A 22,100-nucleotide genomic window follows, 5' to 3' on the forward strand; every position below is an offset into this window, starting at 1 on the left:
AGTAAGTTGGCCGAGAAGAAAAAAAATAGAAGACCACCTCTGTCCCCCTGCCAGCTGGAGTCACTTTGGAGACCTGAACATGGACGAGTCTGTAAAAGAACAAGAACATGCGCTTCTAGTGTGGCTTATAATTTAGCCCCAAGGAAGGTCTGAAGGAATGGTGAGGATAGGGAATGCTCTCTTGAGTGGAGATTTAAACGTATCGGCTCCAGGACTTCCTAACCCTGAGACACAGGCTTCTCATCTGTAAAATGGGGCCATATCAGCACCTACCTCATGAGGTCCCAGTAAGGTTGACTGATACACACGATTGCAGTAACTCTTTAAGGCCAACCAGTGTGTCTGCTACCTTTTTCAGTTCACACTTTCTGTTGTTATGCATGGTCCCTAAGGAAAATTACTTTAATTTTTTTTCAGATTAGTCAAAATTGGTTATTATAGAATGTTTCAACAGCATATAAAATAGCAAGGAAAGCAGAAGTCTGCAGAAAGCCCAGTCTTCTCAGGCAGCCACCATCAACAACGAGGAATGCCTTTCCATGCATGTCTTTGTGCATTTCATGAAGTTTTTAAAAACCCAGCCTAGTGTTGGAATCAGCTATGAAATTGTAATTTTTCCTCCAGCCATGGCACTGCAGGCTGTAGGCCTTAGACAGGCAATTTAACCTCTCTGGGCCTCAGTACCTTAATCTATAAAAGGGTATATCCGTTCCCTGCAGCTGCTGTAAGAAATGGCCACAAACCGGGTGGCTTAAAACAACAGAAATCTATCCTCTCTCAGTTCCTTGTGGGGGCTGCAAGGGCGAGTCTGTCCCCTGCCTCTCTCCTGGTTTCTGGTGGCTACAGCAACCCTTGGTGTTCCTGGCGATAGACACCTGTCCTCTGGAATCTCTATCCAGTCTCCTGGTGGTCTTCTCCATTCCTGCGCCTTCTCTTCTTACAGGACACTTGTCCTTGGGTTTAGGGAACAGCCATATAATCCAAGATATGGTATCTCAATATCCCTAACTCAATTACACCTGGAAAGGTTCTTTTTGCCAATAAGCTCACATTCACAGGTTCCAGGTAGACATATCTTTTAGGGGTGGGTGGGTGACCAGTCAACCCATGACAAATGGGAATAAGGAAAGTTGCTTCCTGGAGTCACTGTAATAACAAGTCGAATGGGATAATGTATATGCAGTTCTGGGCACATGACAAGTAATCAATAAATGCTCTGTATTAATAATCTCATCTGAAGGGCACTGTTTCTTCCTGGGGGGATTAAATAAGATATAAATAAACAAACATAAATGAATAATTTTGAGGTTCATATGGGTGCCAAAAATGTGGTTTTCTTGAATTCTCTGTGAGCTCTTTCTGGTGTCTTAAAGAGGAGAGTTTTGATATATTTGTGCTCTGATGTTTTTCCCCCCCTCTCCTCCCCATAGTTTTTCTCTTCTCTTTGGCTTTCCTTTCACCTGTCAGAGCTCAGCAGGTTGGCTACTTTACTTGGAAAAAACCCAAAACTTCAGAATGTGTAGATTCAGTCGAATCAATTAGGTGAATTACATTTTATTTAGGATGAAAAGGTTAACATTCATTTCAATAGGTAGCTTTTCATGCTTTTGTGACATTGAGGTCAAATGGAAATTCTTTACAGCTTCATTATTTTAAAGTAGAGAGTTGTTATTATTTTTTAACCCGAGAAATGAAAATCAAGACTTATGAAAGAGCTGAATGAGAAGCAGCTGTTCACTTCACAATAACATTTGTCCTTGACCAAAAGATGTTCCTGGTGCATTTCTGGAGACTTGATGTATAAAAGGGTGGTAATAATAGAGCAAGAAAAACAATGGAGAGAGAGTCCCTAAAAGTGAGTTTGGGGCTGGGCTGTGTTACCCTGTAGCTGCATGGCCTCTGCTGGTAAAGTAACCGCTTCGTGCCTTGATTTTTCCTTCTGGAAAGGGAGGGAGGGTTTCAGGAGATGGCCTCCCAGCTCTGACCTTCCAGAGCTCACCAGTCAAATGCTAACACTTCTCCACTCATCCTGTTGAAGAGTTAACTTCACTCCCCGTACCAGTGGCCCCCCGGAAGCATTAGACTTGAGTTCAGCAAATACGCTGCAGTTGAAACTCACAATGGCGTTTGTTGACTTGGAATCTTCCAGAGCTTTTGATCTGAGACCTGGGTGTTCTGAAGTCAATGAGCAAGACAGGAAACAATCCAAGCCACACAGAAAGCCAAATAACAGTCTCACAAAAGACATTCAGACTGATCCGAAAGCTGTGTGTCTACCTGTCCAGGGGCAAGATCCAAGGGGAAGTCTGGCTGTGAAACAGCAAAAAGAACCTTTGTGGACAGAGGGGGAGTTGGCTTTCCTCACGAAGGAGCAGCCTAGACAAGGACCGCACGTTCTAATTCCCGGTCCTTCCCACCACGTCTTACACAGAGCTGACGCTCGGTAAGAACTCACAGACGACCCACTACCCAGGAGAAAAGGGGGACAGGTTTGTCTTCCAGAGAACACCGACCACGGGCAGGAGGCTTCATTAACTCAGGCGGTAGGGTAGGTGCGGACGGGGATGACCCCCTCGGGGTCCAGCAGGCAGCTGGCCCAGCGCTCCGTGCTCCGCTGATTCGCCACTGCCCTGTACCCTTCCGGGCCTGAGTCCCATCCTGGTCGCCATCATCATCATCATCATCATCATCATCATCATCTTCTTTGTAATTGTCTCCTCTTCCCCATCATCATCCCCATGGCCTTCACCGTCACCCTCATCATCATCTTTACTGCCATCGCCATCGCCATCAGCGCTGCTACCACTGTTTTCAGTGTTAATTTCTATCTGACAATATGCTGCGCACTTTACGGAGGGTAACTGGGGCACAGTCTAGACACTCCTGAGGGGCTGTGGGGAAAACTCCCCAGGAGAGAGGATCGTCCCAGTGAGCGAGCAGAGTGTTTACCCACATCCCACCCCTCGCGGGCTGAGGTTCCTCCTGAGGTGAGAACCTCCCTGGTACTTCTGCTCTGCTCCACCCAGGGCTCAGCATATATCTGCAGCCAGAGAAAGCCCTTGGGTAGAGGGACTAAGCGTCAGCTTGTTGGGAAATGCCATCTAAGCTCCCGGTGGTTTGAGGTTTAGGAGGGTCACGGAGATCCGGGCGGGGCACCAATAGCATCTTTGACACTATCACTATTCCAGTTTTAGATATGAGGAAACCGAAGCTCAGAGAAGTGAAGTAACTGACCCAGATGACAGAGCTCCTAAGTGGTAGAGTTGGGATTTGAACCTGGGTCTGCATATGCCAAAGCCTGAGCTATGAATCCAGTGCTCCCCGGCCCCATTCACTAAAGGTGGGAGGTAGCTCTGAGATGCCTTCTGCTCACAGCTCACCATCGCTGTGCTGGATGGCAAGGTTTGGAGTTGGAGGAGAGGGGTGTGCGCAGTCTCCTCTTGTACCCCTCTCTAACGTCTCTGCAGTGAGTCCCGGGACAGGCACGGGACAGGTTCAGACATGGAGCAGGGACCCCTGGCTGTCAGGAAGCTTCCACACACCACGTCAATCAGCTGCAGATCCCGCCCCCATACCTGTCAATGAGGTTCAAGGCTCTGACCATGGAGAAGTCACTGAAGCACTCTGTGCCTCAGTTTCCTCACCTGTGCTGCAAGGGAAACAGTGGGATGAGTACCCACCTCCAGGGGTTGTGGCCAGAATTAAACAAGATAACACATGATAGGAGCAGAGCACAGCATCCGGCAGATAACTGCCTGGTAACTGTAGGTTTTTATTCTTATCATACATCACTAACTATTATAATTACCAGGGCCTCTGGTCTCCCACCTCGAACATGATATTTCCAAAATGAAAATCAGGACATTCCCTGGGCAGAGTCTAACAAGGAAAGGTAACAGAAAATAAGCACGCTCCCCTGTCTCCCTCCGCTCCTGCCATCCCCTCGGTGGGTCTGAGGCCACTAGGCACCCTCAGGGCATTTGTACTGAGTGTTCCCTCATTCTGGAATGTTCCTCTTCCAAGACCGTGTGGCTCCATTCCTTGCTTCCTTCAAGTCTTTGTCAAATATCGCCTTCCCAACAAGGACCTCTCGGCTATGTCATTTAAAGCGCGGCAATCCTGCATCCCCACCCCGCTGCTGAGACCCAGCCCTCCTTAGCCGACTCTGCATCTTTAGGAACCTGCAACAGATGGTATTGATATAACTTGCCTGTTTATCTAATAGTTCATCGTTTATGGTCTACCTTCTCCCTGTAGAACAGTGGTTCTCAATCAAGAGCGATTTTTGGCCCCCAGACACTTAGCAATGTCTGGATACACTTTTCGTTGCCACCGTTGGGAAGAGTACTACTGGCTTCTAGTGGGTGGAGGCCAGGGATGCCGCTAAACCTCCTGTGACGCACAGGACAGCCCTCTCCCCAGTGCTCCAGCAAAACGTCAGCAGCTCCGAGGTTAAGGAACCGTGCTGTAGCACAAAGCTTTCCAAGCACGGGGCTACGAGGCTGTGGGGATGGTGCCCTGTGTGGCGCTGTATCCTGGTACCGAGAAGAGCGCTTGGTGCAGAGGAGTTGCTCTGTAAATATGTTGGGGGCAAATGACCCCTAGACAGGGCCTTTACAGGGTGAAGACTTTCAGATTCATCAGTGTTTCCAGGAAAGTAAAATTCCTCTTCAAATCAGCCACAAAACAAATACGCCAGCACTAGCCAAACAGGGAGAGGGAGCCAGGTCCTTGTTTGGAAAGGAATCGTTTTCACCGGAAAGAAAGAAAGATGTCCCTCCAACTGCCCCGCCCGGAACTCGCACATTGTGTTCTATGTTTAACACATCTTGTGCTCTCTCTGCTGAAACCCTTGGCTCCAGCCCATAATATCCCTGAATCCAGGAAACCATTATGAGTGATCAGGGTCAAAGGTTGCTCCTATTGTAACCCACTTCCTCCATCAGGGTTTTAAATTTGGAAAACGTTATTATTGCTATTGTGTGGAATGTCAGCTCTCAGATAACCCCAGAATTATTTTTATTTGTCTACCATGACCCCTCACTACCAAAAAAAAGTAAAAATAAAAATTGCAGAGCAGGAGTCAGATAAGAGCCAGCTGATATTTTCAGCTTTTAACTGAATGAAAGGAAGGAGAGATTGTCAGATTCCCAGAGGACTCCCCAAAATGAAATTCCATTTCTTTTTTAAGACAGCTAGAATAGGAAAAAGGTCAAAACCCTAATGGAGTAGCAATTTTAGATGATAAGAAGCTTTGGAAATTTCTGGAACATTCTGCCCATCTTCTGTATCAACAAGAGTCATGGTACCCACAGATAAGTCCTGTATTAGAACCCTGTGCTATCAGAGAAATCTCTGGATTTGACCAGGAAGAGGAGGCAAGAGCAGCTGACGAAGAAGACCAAATCTTGAAATTACATACAGGGATTCTATGGCAAGAGAAAGATCAGTTTGGCCAATAATGTAGAACAACTGGGCACAGTGCCATCTTTGCCAAGAACACATGCTAGAGGATGGAGTCGGTGGAAGGTCTCTGATGCATTCACAAGGTCAAAAACAGTGACTCCAGTCAATTCTGCAAATATTCATGGAACTCCTGGTAAGGCGTGGTACTAGAAGCTGGCGATACAAAGACAGGCAGAACTAACTAATATGATACCAAATTCATGAACGTTAACACGGGTTTAAATCTTTGCACTGCCACTTACTTGCTATATGAGACTGGGCACCTCACCTAATCTCACAAAGACTTGGTTTCCCCATCTGGAAAACAGGACTGAAAATAGTTGTGGCGAGGATGCTCCTTGGCCGAGAGCCCAGCACATGGAAAGTATTCAATGATAAATGTCAGTATTCTTAGAGGTAAGACAAGGTCCCTCCTCTCCCACTGCTCAGAATCTAGTGAGGCATACATCATCATACCTAAAGGGCAACCAACACTTACTCTGCATGCACTCTATGCTACTTTCTCTACTATGTGCTCCACAAATATTACCTCATTGAATTGCACAACTACCTGTGATCAGTGCTGATCAATAACATGCCTGGTTCTCCTTCTGCCCGTAGGGAAATTGCACTTCCCTCTGTCTCCTGCACTGGAGGGCTTGAGCCATGTCACAAATTCTGACCAATTGAGTATGGGAGAAAGTGATGCCTGCCACTTCCTGGCTGGAGCACTTAATAGCCAGAGCATGACCTTGATGCACATGACCTTCCCCTCACCTCTATGAAAAGCGCCACTCTGGTGGGTGGGGTTCTTGGTCACTCTTGGGATTGAGCCCCAGGTGCCCAGTGCGCCATCCTTGCCCACTAACACACCCTGTAATGGCTCCTTTCCCCTTTTCTCACTTTCCTTTCAGTACTTCCTGAAACCACTACCCTCAAGAACTTCTTGCACTCAAATCCCAGTGGCTTGGGGGATTATCCACTCTTAAAGAGCAATCTGAATCCACTGAGGTTAGATCTCGCAGATCCCATCAAGAATTATCATCGGGAAATGAGCTAAACTCACTATCAGGTCAACCAAGTGAGTGCTGATCTAACTCTTTAATCCAATTTGTCTTGAGATATCTTCTGCTTCTGTAAATATTCTTTGGTTATTGGTAGTCTAAGAGATGCCAGAAAGATGCTCTAGCATCTGCTATAGATAAAATGACCAAGTACAGTATCCAAACATGAGATGACACTCAGGACACAGGATGGGACCAAAGGGATGGGACAAAGAAGAGAGTGAGGGAGGTTGTCATTCCTATGGCCACACACCATATTGCCACCATCCAGGGCAGATGAAGAGAACTATCACTGAGAAGCCTTCCTTCTTCATTGGTTCATATTGAGCTCATCGGTATCATCTCTTCCAAAGAAAAATGGGCACCTCCAAAGGGCTCCCCACCTCACTTCCTAAGACAGACTTCAGGCCACTCAGAGTAGAGGTCTGAGAGTTTCCCCATCAAATACTCTCTGCGGTTCATCTGGACAAGAGTTCAACTCACCACCAAGGTGGGTGTTGATCCAACTCATGATTTCAACCAAGGTTGAAAGTCTTCCGTGTAATGGAAAGTGAGGAAAGAAGAACCTGTCTCACCAGTGGACCGAGGGATGTAGAAACTGTAGTTACTATCAAACTCCTTCCCTATTAGCGGTCCCCAAACTCCTCATTCTGGGGGGAAATCATTCATTCCACAGGAGGAAACACTAGTCTCTGCATGCTGTTTTATGAAGGCCAAGGACATGGGCTCTGGGCCATGAGATTGAGTGGGGAGGCCTTATCTGCCACGTCCTGGCTATGTGACCTGAGCAGGTAGTTTCACCTAGCTGAGCATCAGTTTCCCCACCTGTCAAACAAGGATAATAATACCTCCTACACAGGACCATTGGGGGCATTCAGTGACGTAACAAAGACAAGATCATTGTTGGCTGTGACAATTGTGATCATCATGCCTTCCTCTTACTGAATTTGTTTTGCAAAACCCTACCTAAGCTGTCCTAGTTTACAGGTTCTTCCCAAGGCGGAAATTGAAAGCAATGCCCATAACACGTCCAAGAGCTTCCAATCACTTCTCCTGCAGGAGGCCATGGTCCTGAATGACTTGCACTGGGCTCTCCATCAGGAAGGAGCTCCAAAGCCAGGAGAAGGGGTGGACACCAACGGTGTTCATTGAGCCTGTGGATGACAGGGGTGTCTCTAGAGATAGAATGTGAGTTCCTCACTCAACCCTGCTAGTGCCCAACGAGGATAATTCACTCATTTGCACGCCTGCCTGCCCCTGGGGACATCTGAGTTAGTGACTTCTGATCCAATACTGTTGTGTTTTTTCCAACAGCTTTTAAAATGTGTGTTCCCTCCTCCCAAATCCTTACCTAATGTACACAGATGATGTTTCATGGTTTTATGTAGTCCTGGCATCCTATATATATACCCCATGAGAGTCCAGGCATCGCAATTTAAAGGCACAACTAAAGGCAATTTCTATGTGCACGACTGGCTCCTAAAAGGGATAAATTGCACTCTTTCTTCTGGGAAAGAAGAGGGAATCCTGACTTTTGAACAACAGAAAAGAATTCAAGGATTCATCCTTCCCTAGATCTCTGGAAGAATTTTTAAACTGCAAAGCTAATCCTTATGCAAATAATCTCAAATCAAGTGTCTTAAAAAAAAACAACAACAAACTCGTTCTTAAAATGTATCAACTCTTTATCATCAGACTACTCCTAAATGGTGGCAAGGGAAGGCTTTCAACTCAAATGGCTTTTGGTTTCGATTTTTTATTTTTACCCAAATCACATCTTGTTTGGCAAAGACTTCTTCTTTTTTCCTTTTTTTTTTTTTTTTATTTTCTTGATTCACAGGTCCTTAATGAAAGCAAAATCCAACCTTATGCTGGTCTTGTATGAATTAGGGACCATGTAAACAGTACTTAACAGTTCTAATTGAAGGTCAGTAAATCCCCGAGAGATTAAATGAACCTTGCAGGGGGCCGTGTAAATCTCCCTCCCTTTTATGGCAGAGCAGCCGAGCCCCCAGCCTGCCCGCGCAAGGCTTAATAAACGTGGTATGCATCTAATCAAAACCATTTTGCACCCAAAGGGGTGAGGGGTGTAAATCACAATTACTCTTGGCACTAAACCCTCGGCCCAAAGAGGCCCAGTGTTGCCAAATACCACTGGGAGCCGACTTCACCGGCTCGGCTGTCTGGCGTGGGTTTCCAGGTCGGAGTGAGACTCCAGTGGGGGGCGGGGGGGTGTATAAAATCTGAAAAGGAGAGCATTTCGGAGAGGATAGACCCCCTGGTCCTCTCTCTGGTTGCTATTCTCCTTGTCAGTGATGGTCTGATACAAAAACAAAACATCGTCTCACCTGGATTCTCCCAGGCAGGTGCGAAGGCCGTCTCGACATTCAGGAGCATCATTTGGCTCCTCGCTTTGAGTTACTTTTGGTGTCAACACTTAGGTCTGTCCTTGGAGTGCCACGCATTCGTTTATCATGTCCAAACATGTGCCATTTTTAAAGAAGATGGTAGCAAGTCCCAAGAGCATGGCTGACAGAAACCCAGGAGCAAAATTAAATTCAGGAATGTCAAGAGGGTGCCTTGGTTCTGCCTCTGAGTGGCAAGGTCAGGACAATGTTATTCCCTAGCGCAGCTGTAAGGAGCAGTTGTCAATGAGGAGATGAAGAAATGAAATCATAGAACAAAGCAGGGGTCTGCAATCATGGGGACCAGAGTAACCAGAGTGAGAAATTTTTTCAAAGTTTCCTGCAAAATGCCAAGTGAGCACCTTGGTGGTTCAGTGGTATCTGTTAAGTCTGATCCCTGGATCGTGCCTCTCGGGTCAACATTATTCTCTCCGGGTCACAGATGGGGAAACTGAGGCTCAAAGACAGGAAACCACGTCTTTGAGTCACCCAGCTGATTCAGTGACAATTGTGGGGTTCAAATCCCAGGTTTACTGCTGTCTTCAGAGACCACTCTCTGTCCTTTTGACATGCTTCTTAAAGGAACAGGACAAGGAAGATACTCAGACCCTCTCCAGAAAGCAGCACATGGAAGGGAAGTGACATCCAAACCACTCAGGAATAGTTCTTCAAAGGCGGGGAGCAAAACTGAGAAAGCCCTGGACTATGACTACGTAGACTTCTGATTGTTGTCCCTGCGAGGTGTCTGTCTTAAGTGGGGTTCTCTGAGGCCAAGGTTTGCATTTTAGGGGTTGCTCGCAGGAACACCTACAAGGGAGCCTGGGAAGCATGCTGAGCAGAGGGGAACGGGGCTGTGGTTTGGCTATAACAGGGGTCCCAGTCTGTCTTACAGGGAGCTAGGGAGCTGGGATGCTGATGGTTTACATCAGCACCGAGGGGCTGGGCCTTTCTCCATCCCAGTCTATCAGCTGTTGGATGCAGCCTTCTCCCGGAGGGCAGGTCCTGTGGAGGGACTGAGCTGTGAGCCAGGGACCTCCAACATCTCTGGAGCTGGAGAAATGGGTCTCTTGGTTCAGCGGGGGGAGTCCGGGTGGCCTGCAACACCACCCATTACGCTCTCCATTCATTCATTCGACAGCTACCATGCCCTCACTGGCCCTGCCGCCATCCTCTCCCTGCTTCCCCCGCCAACCTCCCTCCCCAGCCTGCCCAGCGTGCCTGGAGCCAGAGCTTCAAGAATTGGCCAGCGCTTTAATTGCTTCTCTCTCCCCCGTGACATCGATTGGAGGTGACATTTCCCGGGCACAGAGCTGCATCCCTGTGGCTGCATATTCCCCCTGTCACAGGAGATCATTGAAGCTGTCACCAGTGGAAAGCTAGAAGCCATCGCAGGAGCAGGGGGTGCAGAGATCCGAGTGGTGTTCAAAGGCTCGGTGAGACAGGCTTTCCCAGAGTGGGTTCCAGAGGTGCTTCCTGCCCTGCTGGTCTCTGCCTCAGGAGAGCTGAGAGGAGCTCACATCTCGGGGGTCACCCAACTGAGCTGCGCCAACCACATCTCTCACCCAATGCAAGGGGAAAAGGGTGGGACCCTGGGTGGCAGGCAGCGCCCCGGAAGGAACGGAGTGGCACAAACAAGGACAGAGAGGAAACTGAGCAGAGAGGATGCCATGTGGCCTCTGGTGGCAAACACACCTGGCTTTGAGCTCCAGTTCTGACATTTAGAGATGCCTCAGTTTCCCCAGCCGTAACACAGGGATAATAATAATAATTATTATTATTAATACCTCAAAGGGTAGTTGTGGAGATTAGATATGGAAATCCATTGGCTCTAGCAAGCCAACACATAGGAATTTTTTTATCCTTTTCTTTGATCTCTGGTTACCTGTGGCCAATTCGTCAGCAGATTTTGTCAGTTTTATCCCCCAAGGTGTCCCCAGCATGACCAGTGTCCCACCTGCACTGCTACTAAGCCTCGATCAGCTCCTGCCCGGACATTAACGGGTGCCTACCTGGTCTCTCTGGGTCTACTCCTGCTGCTCCACATGGCGGTCAAGGTTGTCTTTGGAAAACCTAAGTCAGATCACAGCATTCCTGGCTTCACACCTTTCAGGAGGCTCTCACGGTGCTTGGAAGGAAAAGACCCTCCAGGCCTTGGCCCTGACCTCTCTCCAGCTTCTCCTTTGCCCACTGAGCTTCATAACACCCCCCGCCCCGCCGACACACGCACAGGGCCTTTCTTCTTGAGAACACCACCTCTGAGCCTTTGCCCTTGTGGTTCCCTGTGCCTCGAATGGCCTTCCCCTGACCTTACCCGACGGACGGCTTGGCAACCTCAGATCTCTGCTCAGAAGGCAGCCCCTCATCTCACCAGAAGGCGGTCATCTCAAGTGCCATACTTGGTGATTAGTCTCTCTCTCTCTCTCTCTCTCTCTCTCTCTCTCATATTCTATTTAGTTTCATCACCTCACAGCTTGACATTTCCTGGTTACTCTGGGGTCTCCTTTGCTCATCTGAGCTCTGCGTCGGCCTGCAGTCTTTCCGTCTCAGCCACTAGAGTGTCCCCAGGGCCCCGCGCAGTGCTTGGGACTTGATAAGTATTTGGTGTGTCAGTGAAGGATGGGTGTGCTCAGCATGTGGTGAATAGACGAGAACCATTTCATGAGGATGACTATTAGAAAGGTGGGCGGGACTTGCAAGGCCAGCGCCAGATCTCAAGACACATTCAGAGGATGGTGCCAATGCCACCCACACTAACGAAGATGAAACCCGCAGCTGGAAATGTCTTGTTCCACCCTCAACAGCTTCCAGAGCTGTGCTTTAAATTATTATTGAGACTGACAAAGGCCAAACAGGTGCTGTGCAATGTCCCAATCCATCTCAATTTCAGTTTGTCACCCGAGATTCATGGGCTCGCAGAGCTCAGAGGGCCCAGGAGACTGTCCAGACGGCCCTCTCATTTTTCAGATGGGAATATTGACGCCCAGGGAGGTTAATCACATCACCGGTTCCTCAACACAGGAGCCGCTGCCCTGACTCCACCGTGCCGGGCGGGGCTCTGGTTGCCGTGGACATGCTCTGTGTGACTGGCCTTCTGCACGTCTTTCTTGTGAGAGCTTAAGTATCAGTCCCGCCGGGAATAAGTCTTTCACCCCTCCCATAGATTTCCCACAAACCCTGCTCTATTAGTGGCTTTCTCACACGCTGAGGAATTGCTTATCTAATTATCCGCCCTCCCCTCCTGTAGATGCAAGTCCACGATGGCCGCAAGTGTCTGTCCATGCGTTTTTGTGTCCTCAGCACCCATGCAGTGCTTGGCACACAATAAATGCTCCACATATGCATCATGGATGAAAAGAACCATGAACCTGCGTGCTGACGGAAAATTTTGTATCCACAAACCTTTTGCTCATGGGTGCAAGATGAGTCTTCAACTACTTTCAGGCCTTGCCTTCTCCCACGCCATGCTTTCTTACCACTTCCAGCATCAGCTGGATTTTATTATTAATAATAAAAGCAGCCTATGATTTATGGGGCACCATGGAACCCAGGTTGACTAGAGGGCTTAAGCTGTGCACATAAAAATCAGGCCTGCTCCCCAAAACCTCAGCAGCTCAGCAAGGAAGGACAGGGAAACCATCGGCCACTTGGCGCACCATGCCGTTTGAGTTTTCTTCTGCCAGTGGGCCCTGTCTGGCTCCAGATGGAGGGGCACCAGTTCTCCCCGCGCTATAGCTCTCCTCCCGCCCAGTCTACTGTCCTGGGCTTGCCAAAGGCGGTGCCCTGGGACCCGCTAGTATCCTGGTGAGTGAGAGGATCATAGCACTGGGGCTGGAGAGAGACCCGGAAGGGCAGCTCCATGAGAGGCAACTTCTGGCTTGCAGGAGTCTTTCTCTGACCCGTGCCGTGCCTGTAAGCACTTTGAATCGGTTGCAGACATTCAAAAATCAGATTTTCCATAAAAATCTTGATGCCTGCCTTCTCTCGAAAAAGAAGAAGTTTTGGCCATGTTGGGCCAGCACTCCTGTCTGGCAACAATTTGCAGGAGCTGAGTGATGGCTGAGCCCTCGAGAGGGGCAAGGGTCTCCTAGTTCACCCTCCTCCCTAGGATGCTGCCCCGCCAGGCCTGCTCCCCTCACTCCCCTGCGCTGACTTGGAAGAGCTGACCACCCATGAATCAGCCAACTCTCCATTTCACAGATGAAGACCCTGAAGTCTAGAGGGGAAAACGGAGCTAAGATCACCCAGGAGTGCAGGATGGGCCCCGGGCCAGAACCCAGCCTCCTGGCCTTCCCGCCAGGCTCCTTCTCCCAGCTTGCGTGTGCTGTGCTGATCCTGGTAAAGCCCTGCTGTCATGTCCTGGGGCTGATGTCACAAACAACCACAAGCCAGGTGGCCTAAAATAACAGGAATTGATTCTCTTAGTTCGGGAGGCCAGAAGTCCAAAGTCAAGGTATTGGCAGGGCCCTGCCTCCTCCGAAGGCCCAAGGGGTGGGTCCTGGGCTGCCTCTTCCAGCTTCTGACAGCCCCTGGCATTCCTTGGCTTGTGGCTGCCTCACTCCCGCCTCTGCCTCTGTCTTCCCATGCGTGGCCTTCTCCTCTGGCTCTCTGGGTGTCCTCCTCTTCTGCCTGTCTAATCTCCCCCTGCCTTACTCAAAGGACAACTGTCATCAGATTTAGCCCCACCCCCACCTGACACTCTAAGATGATCTCCTCCAGAGACCCTTAAGTTAATTTACATCTGCAAAGACCCTTTTCCCAAATAAAGCGCCATCCGTAAGTTGGGGGAGGGGAGGGGCGGTGACCAGGACATGGACATCCCATTTTGGAGGCCCATGAGGCCAAAAGAATTCCCTGCAGCACCCCAGCCCCATGGGAACGTGTCAGCCCAGGCTGAGCTTCAACGGGCCGGCAGTTTCAGTGCAGGCTGGTCTGAGACGCCGGGAGGCACAAGAACCTGCAGGTCAAAGGCCGAGGCTCCACGTAGCCCTCACAACGACCACCCCCAGGGACAGCCGCTGAGAACAGACATCACTGTGAGGACAACTAGTCTCTCACACTGCCAATCTAATTATGATAATCTCGTGACAATACAACAATGATGAGAGGCAGCCGGGGCACCCCTTCATTTACGCCTCCCCAACACGCAGTGAGAAAAGTGCCACCGCTACACTTAGGATAAGGACAAGGACACTGGAGCGCCAGAGAGGTTAAGTCACTTGATCAGGGCCACACAGCGAGTGAGTGGTACAGCCAGAGTCTGGCCCTGGTCCCTCTGACTCTGACCCCCTGGCTGTCACCAGCACCAATCTCAGGGAGGACGGGTACAGGAGTAGACAGAGGTGCCCATGGTACACACAGGGCCTCCGCTCGTTCAAAAGCAATTCCGGCCAAGGAAAAGGCATTGGCATGCGGACGCAGCGTCTACTTTCCAGAGCCAGAGGCGCGTGCCGCAGGAGGGTTTGGGGTTTGCCCTCCGCTGGGGGCAGGGAAGTCCTTCACGAACCCGGATTGGGTGACATTAGCGAATGTATCGCCCACCTGGCAACTTCCATTCTCAGGAAAAGGCAAGGGGCCACCCTTAAAGTCGCTGGGAGTCTTTGCACCCTGAGTTCTTACCTACTTACTCCAAAGTATGGAGGACCTCCCCCTAAATATCTGCCATCAGAGAACCACGACCCACCAAATCCTCTCATCTGCATTCATTCTTTAACTGGATTTTTTGGTAGATATAACAAAAGGATACTTACACCCCTAAAAAAAAGCACATAAATAAAAGGGGGAAAATAACCAAGGGATTTGCAGGTAGGGACAGGGCATGTGGGTTTCTGCCATCAGATGTTAAAAAAGAGGATAAACATACAATAGTATAAACTGTGGTATCAATATGAAGAAAATAGACACATTAATAAATAAATTAGGAAGCCCTAATGTCCTAACAATAAGTGTTGTTAGGACATTTGATTACTATTAGGTCACACTATTAGGACAAGAGAAGCAAACATGTTTTTCTCTGCTTGCTTTTAAGGCCACTGAGATCTGGGAATTGTTTGTTATCACATCACAACCCAGCTCACCCTGACTGAAAAAAAAAAGTGTGTTTCTTTTACATGCCAAAAAAGAACATTCCACAAAGGAAAAAATACGCACGTGCAGATGTTAAGACACTTTAGAATCTTGAAAACCGTGAATGTTGTCATGATGAAGGAAAAGGTCCCTTTACGACAGACTGATGCTTCATAACATTCCGTCTCCTTGATCCGCCCAGAAACCCCACCAGTGAGGCTGGTGTGAGAGGTGGTACAGCGTGGGGCTCAGCAGACCTGGGTTCGAATCCTGACTCTGCTGTTTACAGACTGTGTGACACTGAGCCAACGATTTCATCTCCCTGGGCTCAGCTTTGCAGAGGCATATGTGGGGGTAATAGCTGCCCCGAACTGTGAGGACTGGTAAGAAGGCGAACGAGACAGAGGATGGGTGGCGGCCTCATTCACTTCCCAGACCAGGGCACTCTGAGAAGTGACTGCAATTCTGGGGCAGGTGGACACAGGGAATGTCCTGGACAACCCCGGACATAAAGTCACCGCCACCTTGACTGCACACTGCAATCACCTGGGGCGCTCTAACCATGCTGATTTCTGCCCCGTCCCCTCCCCCGCCCCCCGCAGAGAGCCTGACACAATTGACCAGGGCCAGGCCCGGGCACTGGGACTTTTAAAGCTCCCTGGGAAATCCTGAACTGCTGTCGTGGGCGAGGACCCCAGTTCTTGATATGCACAAGGCCAAGCGCGTGGTGAAAACCATCAGGGCTAATTATCATTACTATTATGATCACACTGTTATTATGAGAGAATGGCTTGTCCAATGCTGAACGTACTGTACTGATTTTGGTAACTATTACTATACTGAATATCCCTTACTAACAAAGAGAATGTTCCAGTGGATGACCTTTTGCCAATTACCCTGAGCCTGGCTTAAAACAGTAGGTGTCGGCCTGGGACACGTAGGCCCCCAGAAAATAGCTGGCAATGGGTAGAGACGCTTTTTGATTGTTACACTTGGCAAGCGGGGATGGCAGGGTGCCCCCCTGACATCCAGAGGGCACCGACTAGGGGTGCTGCTAAACATCCCACAACGCACGGGGCAGTGCCCCGCCACCAAAAATGGTCAGGCCCTGAATATTGGTGGCGCCAAGGATAACAAACTCCGCTTTAGCAGTTGGGACAGGGAGAGACTCTTGAAGTGGAGAGTCCTGTCGGAACCTCGGCAACAGCCTTCACGGCCAACCCTGCCCTGGCAGTGCCGGGCCTGGCAGCTGCGGGAGGCCAGCAGTGCCCGGGGGCCAGCCCCACGCTGCATGGTCAGCGCCGCACCTAAACCTCGCCCTGGATCCAGATCAATGCACACCAGGTATGCACGCGGGCCTGCCTTTCAAGCTGGAGGAGCCGTTCAAACGTCCTGGCGTCCGCCGGTGCTGGAAGTGTTTATAAGAGACTTCCTCGGGAAAGAAAGGTCATCCAGGGAAAAGCAGAAACACGTTTCTTCTTTTTTCCTCTGGCTCACTTCCACCAGGCACCTCAAAGCAGGGCACTAGTGCCTGGCTGTGGAAGGGAAGCTTTAAAGAGAAGAGAAGGGGCAGGGGGCTGTTTCTGTCACCGTGAGAGGCTTGCTCTCAGGGGCAGCCCAGGCTGTGTCCGAGTGAGGGAGAGGCCGAGTTAAAGAGAGAAGGAAGGAGAGAAGAGAGGCGGGGAGGGGTGAAGGATGAATGAGCAGGAGAGGGGTGGGCAACGGCACAGGGGGGTTGCTGGGCAGGTGGTTGTACGGGTAGGCTGGCTGACAGGTTCATACACGAATGGATGACTGCAAGCAAGGATGGATGGACGGACAGACAGAAGGAAGGATGGGTCAATAGAATGGAGGTATAAGAAGATGGATGGGCGGATGAATGTGTGGGTGTGTAAATGGTGGGTGGATCAGTGGACGGACGGACTGATTCATCTCAAAGACATGGCACGTTATGTAAGGTTACAGATCGGTGGTTCCTCGGCTCCCAACGGCGGCTCGCACGTTTTATTCGGCTCGCTCAGCGCTCCCAAACAGCGGCTCTCCATCATGGTGCCCATCGGCACCGTCGGGGGCACTTACATAACCCTGCACCTCAGGCGCCATCCCCGCACCCATCACGTTCCAGTCTCTGCGGGGGACACCCCGCACCAGTGGGTTATTTTTTAATCCTCACGATTCAAATGGCGGCCAACCTTGAGAACCCGTGTCAATTCCAAAGACAGGGGAACTAGGCTAGTGTTATATTTTATCAAAACACATGCAGTTGCTTATTTCTTCTCTCATGCCAGGTGCCCTTCACGCGCTGAGCTTACTTGCTTGGCCTTGGGGAGTATGAATGTGCAGCCAGACTTGGCTGTAAATTTGAGGCCGCGTGACTTTGGTCCAGTGGCTTAGCTGCTCTGTGTCTCTGTTTCTCCATCTGCAAAATGACGCCCATGAAAGCAAAGGCAAACCCTTCACAGAGTTCTGGAAGGAGCAAAGGAGATAAGGTCTGGCATATTGTAAGCACTTGACCAGTGACAGCTGGTATGATCTCTATTGTGAATATAACACAGACTACCTCTCAAATCATGGGTATGGGTAATAACCTTAGACAACATGTGATTAGTCAAGTCCCTTATGCCAGGCCTTGCTCTAAGAGCTTCACATTGTATATGTATTAACTAACTGAATCCTTGTGAAGCCTCAAGGAGTTAGATACCATGATTACCCTCTTTTTCCTGATGGAGAAATTGAGGAATGGAGAGGTCGGGTCACTGGTTCATTAGACACACAGCCGGCCCTGGTGAAGGCAGGGCCTGGGCCCAGGGCGTCTGGCTATTGCTTCTCATTCCTGCGCTCCACCCTCCATGGGGCCGCCCCTGCCTCCACGCGGAACTCCAAAGGCCCACCCCTTATTTTTCCAGACAGGACAGATGCCCAGAGGGGAGAACTGGCTTCCCAAGGCCTCATAGCTGGTCATCAAGAAGGATGGCCCTTGGTCTTCCAAGCGCATCTGGGCTCCTGAGGTCTTGAAGGACTTTTCTGATTTCCAGAGCTTTCATTAAAATTCAAATGCTTCTAAGAAGTGGTCCCCAGGGGGAGGTCATCTCTTCGCTCATTCACTTACGCAATGAATATTTATTAAGCGCCCACTCGGTGCCAGGGGCTGTTCTGGGTGCCGAGGATGCCTTACGAGCAGAACTGACCGCATGCCCAGCCTTAAAGGACGTTGCTGGTGGTCTAGCAGGTCTTGGCAGGCTGTGCAGGCCTGAGGTCTGGGCTGCGGGGTAGGGGCGGCGGAAACCCAGGAGCAGAGAGCCAGTTCCTTAAAGCGCCAGGTCTTCACTCTTGACCAGCCTCCCCAGCTCCCCATTTCACTGGTGCCCACCCCCACTCTGACATGGGGCACCTCTGTTTGGCTCAAGGTTAGCAGTCCCCACCTGGCCCACATGTCCAGCCCTCTTGCAGAGAGAAGGACCGAGTTCTGGGCTCTCCACGTTTCCTTTAGGAAATGCACAAAATTTCCTTGATCAAACTGTCAAAACAGCACAAAAGAAAATGCTGGGGAAAATATCACCCTGAATCGCCCTGTCAAATGTAATTCTTCATTTGGGGTGCTCCCTGCCCACCACTGCGGCAGGGTTGCGACCGTGGAGCCGGGCAAGCGTCACACACGCCAGGTCCCGGATTTGGACTTCTGACGCATTCGTTGTATCGATTTAGCAATGTTACTCTCCTCTCCCTGTGTCTCTGGCTTCTCATTTACACAGCGGAGCCAATGTTCTCTTCCCGCTAACAGGACTGTTTGATAGTGCATGTGAAATAAATATGTACGCGTCCAATGCCTGGTGCACAGGAGGCACACTCTACACTATTCCAGTCATTCCCACGCTCGGAGGGCGGGAGGCAAGCACGGCCGGCGCTGGGGCCGCTCCGAGGTCCCCCACTCACTAACTCTGGGACACTGGACTAGGCACTTCCCTCCCTGAACCCCAAATTCCTCATCTGTGTCCTGGGGAAGAGAATGTCTGTCTCAAAATCATTGTGAAAATTGAATAAAAAGAATCCCATTTCCAATAGATGCTCTAAGAGCAGTAATTGCTATTATAATAATTATTACTGTTATTATTGTTTCATGCAACATTCTCTCTCAACACCTACTCCAGGTACAAGAGCCATGTGTAATTCAAATCACCACAAACTGGGGCAGATCCAGGTTTGGGGGGCCTGTAGCTCATTCAGCTGGGGGAACCTCTAGGAGGAAGCCAATAAAATTGGCTTTTGCAAATTTTGTAAGAATCTATGGCCCTGGGAACGTTTTTCCAGGTCCCCGCTTTTATGAGCCAGACATGGGGCTCTTAACCAAGGTTTCTTGGGGAGTCAGCCCTGCCCTGGATTTTTGGGGGTGCAGGGAGCAGTGCAGGGAGCAGTGCAGGGTTCAGGGAGCAATGAGCCCCCACATGGCCCTCTCCTTTTGAGCTCTGCCAGCAACCAAGAGTTGCTCACATCCACACCATTTGGGTTGTCACTGGTGTCAGGCAAGTGGTACCCACCCTGCCTCCTCCTCCTCCTCCTCGCCTCCCCTCCACCCCCCTCTTCCATTCCCAGAGACTTGGCTGGCTCCGAAGGTTCCAGACAGAGGAGCTAAACACGTTAGCCCACAGACTAGCGAGACACAAAAGGCGGCAGGAATCAAATAAAAGGAAAACGCAGCAGCCACAGGTCAGTCCTGTATAAATATTTATGCTGGAGGAAAAGTTGGTGCCTGAGTAATGGCCGTGTGGCTGGTATTAATAGAGATAATGTGTGTCTCTAGAACATGCCGCCAGAGAGAGGAAGGGGTGGGGGCGGGGAGGGGGCGAGCGCGAGCGCCTGGGAGGTTATAAATCTTCATGCCAAGCCGAAGCCCCGGCTGACCTTTATACCTTTCCCTCCCGTCCCCTCCAGCGACCCCCCTTCCCCGTCTGCATCTTCAAATCTATTTCCTCTCCTTGTGGGCCATCACGTCTCCGCATAGGCGCTCTCTCCTGCATCAGCTGTCTTGGGGCTCCTGCTTCATTGTAGAGGGTCGCTTGGCACCCGGCTGGGTACACAGCTGGTGTTTAATAAAGGTTCAGGGCAGTGAGCTGGTTGAGTCATGCATGGAGCCCAGCCTCTGTGGCTGATTACAGATCCCAAAGATGGGACTGATTCTATCTTTTGTTGGTTTCCCTACCTTGATTCTCGTGTTCTAACCCTGCCAGCCTCCGCTCTGTTGCAGCTCAGGGGCACTTTCCACATGCAAGGCTCACTGTCCCTCCCTCTCTTCTGCTGAAATTCTTTCAGTAGCTCCCAGGGTCTTGAGAGCAAATGTGAACTCCTTGACGGGACATACAGGGGCCTTCCTGGTGTGCCCTGGTGTGCTCAGTTACCACTCCAGCTTCATCTCTCGCACTGCCTGTCTGTGGACGGTCCCTCTTGCCAACAACACGACATCCTTTATGGTTTCCGAGGAGCCACCCTCCTGCTCACATCAAGGTCTTCACACGTGCTACTCGCTCCACCTGGCATGCCTTCTCTGCACTTAATTCGGCTGCTTCACCTGCATTCTTGTACTCTGATCACACCCCTTCCTCCAGGAAGCCTTCCCTGCATTAAATGCCTCTTTTATCTGCTCCTAGAGCACCCTATGCCTCTCACTGTCACATCATTAAGTGCCATCAGGGCAACAAGATGACATCCTTATATCCACACACACATGACATAAAGCCTGGCATGTCGCAGACACTCAGAAAATATTAACCAAGCAGGCCACAGGACAGACCCATGCCTTCCTGCTACCTGAAACATAAAATAAGCTCGGCCTCTACCATGTGAAACCCAAAAACGCAGAGGTCTTAACATTTGGAAAAACGCTACCCTCATCAACAGTACAGGACCTCCTCCTTCTTTCCTCTGCCCTATGGCGCTCCTGTGGAGACAAGCGTCCTGGTGTCAGGTAGGGGACAGTCCACTCATCCCACTCTGTACACTAAACAAAGGAGGGGAGAGCACAAAAGAGAAAGATTGGCTCTGCTCAAATGGCTTCAGAGGCAGCGTTCCAACTCAGAGACGCTGACGCCAGATTGGAATATCAAGATGGAGTAGAAGGTGAAGTTCAAGCCACAGCTTCTTGGAAGCCAACAAGATCTTCCAACGCATGAAGCCTCAGAGCACAGTGTTCCTGGAGGACAGTCGAGGCCTGAAGCTGCTGCCCCCTCCGCCTGGCCTGAAGCAAAGCCCAGTTTCAGACTTTAGCCTGAAACCATGTGGAAGAAGCAGCCCTTTGAATGCTTGGGCTTCGCAATCCTGGGCTGTTTAAGGTCTGCGCTATGCAAGAAAAGAAGGTGCTAAGAAGAACCACCCAACACGCACAGGTAGTTTCCTTCAATCTTCAAGATGGCCCTAGAGCATAGGAAGCATAATCCCCATTTTCCAGATGAGGAGGCTGAGGCTGGTAAGGGGTAGGGGCCCAACTTGGGTGATGCTCAAGCTCATTTTTCTACAGCCTCCTGTCCTGCCACTTAGCATCCATGTGGCCTGTTGGGGACAGCCACCAACTGTCACCTGACTATTAGCAGAGACAATGTATCTCCCTTATTCTCTCTCCCCTGTCCCACCTACCCTAGAAGCAGTTACCAAGCAGACGGACAACACATGTTGTACCTTCTGAGATGGCCCACTTGACTGGGCCCACTGGCTCTGGTGCGGGCTAAGAGAGCCAAGCCCAAGACAGCGGTGTGAGTCCCAGAGAGAGAACACCAGCCCATCATGTGAGCTTAATTAAGTGCTTTGTTGGAGACACCAACAAGGGCCAAGAAAGATACTGGTGCACAACTGTTCACGGCAGCAAAGTCCGCAATAGCCAAGAAGTGGAAACTACCCAAATGTCCATCGACAGATAAACAGATACACAAGGTGTGGTCTAGCCACACAATAGAATACTATTCAGCCTCAAAAAGAAATGAAATTCTGACCTATGAGACAACACAGATGAACCTTGAAAACATCATGAGCTGAACAGGACAAAAAGGTGGAGAAAAGGAGAACATTTTCCCCCTCTCTGTCTCTCTCTGCCCGACCGCTTAGGCTGGGCCCACAGACCAGAGCACGCCCCACGGGC

The 22,100-nt window shown here is 50.1% G+C and overlaps 1 pseudogene; it reads left to right on the forward strand.

The window, feature by feature from the left end:
* Positions 1-22,100, forward strand: part of LOC129087198 (TAR DNA-binding protein 43-like) — an 89,238-nt pseudogene that overhangs the window by 32,332 nt on the left and 34,806 nt on the right.

The sequence above is a fragment of the Pteronotus mesoamericanus genome, unplaced genomic scaffold, assembly GCF_021234165.1.
Source record: "Pteronotus mesoamericanus isolate MK-2021 breed Mesoamerican mustached bat unplaced genomic scaffold, CSHL_Meso_final scaffold_507, whole genome shotgun sequence".
Taxonomy (NCBI): Eukaryota; Metazoa; Chordata; class Mammalia; order Chiroptera; family Mormoopidae; genus Pteronotus; species Pteronotus mesoamericanus.